Source organism: Otolemur garnettii, unplaced genomic scaffold, assembly GCF_000181295.1.
Source record: "Otolemur garnettii isolate 467f Iridium unplaced genomic scaffold, OtoGar3 scaffold00026, whole genome shotgun sequence".
NCBI lineage: Eukaryota > Metazoa > Chordata > Mammalia > Primates > Galagidae > Otolemur > Otolemur garnettii.
The window spans coordinates 13,801,433-13,804,909 of NW_003852421.1; positions in this window are offsets into that span (position 1 = coordinate 13,801,433).

The following is a 3,477-nucleotide window of genomic DNA, read 5'->3' on the forward strand; positions in this document are numbered from 1 at the left end:
GGGACCCACAAACTCAACATAAAATGCATTCAAATTTGGGTTTAAGCATGTTTCATCAGATTCTCGAATAAGGGCTGTGATCTCAAAAGCTGAAGAACCATTTCTGATCCTATGTCGGAAGACATCCAACATATTTTTTGGGTTGTGTTTGTTTGCCCACCCACTCCACTGGAGAAAAAGTGCAGACACACCTTTCTTATGGAGAAATCTCATCACTCAGCTTGTGAGCAAAGTAAGGAACAGAAATCCAAGAAAGAAGGGAAGACCATCATCTTCTGACACTGAGGAAAGGCTAAATGGAAAGTGCAAAAAAATTCAACAAAGGATTGTGCAGTTTGCAGCAGAAAAAATGAGAAAGGTGGGAGGAGAGAAATCATTTTCTACAGTGAGACAGTCAACAGGAAGCCTGGACTTCATCCTAGAGATTGTTCCAAGGAGTATGATACTCAAAAAAAATTAGAAGCAAGGGTGGCGCCTGTGGCTCAAAGGAGTAGGGCACTGGCCCCATATGCCAAAGGTGGCAAGTTCAAACCCAGCCCCAGCCAAAAATTGCACAAAAAAAAAAAAAAAGAAAGAAAAAATACTAACTGGGAAGAAAAGACTTTGAAAAGGACATTTACATGCCTGTTGTATAGCAATAATTTTATACTGAGAAATAAATCCATTCAAAGTACTTAGAATCTGTCAGCTTGCTTTGGCCTTAATTGACATCAGCCCTTCAAAATGCTTCACGATAGATATTGAAAATCTGAACTTGAGATTCAAACAATTATTTTATAGCCCTGTATGCCTCAAGTCACCTACTGACATGTCTTGAGAATAGGTTGAATTTCTTGGAAAAACTCTGGCAATGTATAAAACAATTGCCAAAAACAAGGCTGCCCACATGTCCAATTCGCTATTCCTTACGCCTTTTGTATTCCAGGGTTACCAATGCTGTGATCTAAATAATGTTGTCAAAGGTTAAGAAATCCATACCTCATACTAAAGAGAGGTTAACAGTAAAAAAAAAAAAAAATCAAAGAAGAAAGAAGTTTGTTTTTTTTTGAGACAGAACCTCAAGCTGTCCCCCTGGGTCGAGTGCTGTGGCATCACAGCTCACAGCAACCTCCAACTCCTGGGCTCAAGCGAGTCTCCTGCCTCTGCCTCCCAAGTTGCTGGGACCACAGGCACCCGCCACAACACCTGGCTATTTTTTTTTGGTTGCAGCCATCATTGTTGTTTGGCGGGCCCGGGCTGGATTTGAACCTGCCACCTTAGGTGTATGTGGCTGGGGCCTTAGCCACTTGAGCCACAGGCGCTGAGCCGAAAGAAGTTTAAAAAAATTTAAAAAAGAAATCCATACTTAGCAGAATTACACATTATACATATATTCACAAAAAGTCAAAATGGAAATCAGTATCAGAAAATTAAGTGCCAAGAGTCTCCTATATCTTTTTATTTTGTAGTATTACAAGATAAAAAAATGATAACTCAAAAGAGATATGTGTTTGTTATCTTGAAAATCCTTCTCTTGTTACTGTCCCCTTTGATAATCTATTACCAATCGTATTCCTTTGCCAGCAGGACATCTTGAAGTAAGGAATCAATTCTAACCACTTACCCTGATCTATGCAACTGATAGGAAATACATGTAGTTTTATGAATTTATTCTTTCATTCACTGAAAATTCTACTTCAACTTCTTAGAATCTTACAGGTGAGAGTTACCTAGGGCATCCTTTCATTTCAGAGATGAGAAAGCTGGGAACTCCAGGCGTTAGCACTCAGGACCAACACACACACACCATTTTACCACTAATTTGGCTTCTGCCTCAACATATTTCTGAAACTCTTAAAGGTTGTCAGATCCAGTGGCTTCGTGTCGCTCCTCATCTATTGAGATTCTTAGCACTGCTTTTTTCTTTTTCTTTTTTTTTTTTTTTTTTTTTGAGACAGAGTCTCATTATGTCACCCTTGGTAAAGTGCTCACAGCTCTCAGCAACCTCAAACTCTTGCGCTTAAGCCTATTCTCTTGCCTCAGCCTCCCAAGTAGCTGGGACTACAGGTACCTGCCACAAGACCCAGCTATTTTTTCGCTGTAGTTGTTGCTGTTTGGCAGACCCCAGCTGGGTTTGAACCCACCAGCTCCGGTGTATGTGGCTGGTGCCCTACCCTCTGGGCTAAAGGCACCAAGCCGGCACTGCTCTTTTCTTACTGAACTCCCTTTGATTTTGTGATACACAATATGCTTCTCCCGTTCCTTTCCCTTCTCTCTTTTTGGTTTCCCTCTCAAATGCTCATTTGTCCTCCTTAATTTCATCACTTCTCTGTAAATGACGCCCAAATCCACATCCCAACCCAGATCTATCTCCCTGGAATCTTAACTCCCAAGTATTCACAGCACATTTCTGCGTGCCTGGCCCCATATCACTCAACATGGCTAAAACTAATGCAGCTCTCTCTCACACACCCATAGTTTCCTCATCCAGTTTCAGTTAATGGTCCCCTCATATTTTCATCATAGATGTCAGACCAGCTCTTTTCCGTGATGGGAAGCACTGAAAGGGAACCAGATCTGAGAGAAACTTTAGCTCAGTCTTGAACATGCTTCAGAGGACCTCTGCAACATTTAGTAGAAATGGAGAGTAAGCGGCTGGACAGTTGGATGTACGTGTCTGATGGAGAGCAAGCAGTCCGATAGTTAGATATATGGGTTCGGAGCCTTTTCCCTTGTCTCTGACACCAAAACCCTTGGGAAGTATTTCTTAAATTTAATATACCAAAATTGGATTACATTAAACATGCTCATTTCAAAAGAATTATTTTAAACTATTGGTACTTTCTGTACCACTTCAGATACAGAGGCAATTTTAAGGGCTTTAATTGCTTCAACCGAGACAAGCTGATTTTATAATCTGTCACAGATTTCTTTTGCACATTTAACCATTTATTGTTTCTGTACACGACGAAGCTTCTATCTGTGTTGCGAGTGGAAAGTAAGCCAGCTCAAATTACCAATGATGGCCCAGCCAGCTTTCCCCAAATGGCTTTTGTTCTCCTACTGTTTGCTTAGTAACCTGGCACAGAGTATACAACTTACAGAATTATTTTTCAGGTTTCCCTCCAGTGTGATACATCATTTTATATTTAAAGATTTTTCCTAAAACTACAATTTTGAATATTTGAGCTGTAAGTCTACTTTATTTAAATACCTTGCTTTTTAGGACCATCAGTAGTCAAAAAAATGATACCCCATAATGATGTGCAGATCTAGATGGAGGAACTGTATCACTTACTAAAAAGCATAATTCCAGTTTTTACTTGGGATTAAATAATTCCATGCACCAATATCACAAAGGTTTTGACATTGAAAAATCAGTTAGTATTTTCCTGATGCCAGTAATTTATCCTGGCAACTATTGATCAGAAGGGTGCATTTAAATTTTTTTTGTTGTTGTTGAGACAGAGCCTCAAGCTGTCCCCCTGGGTAGAGCGC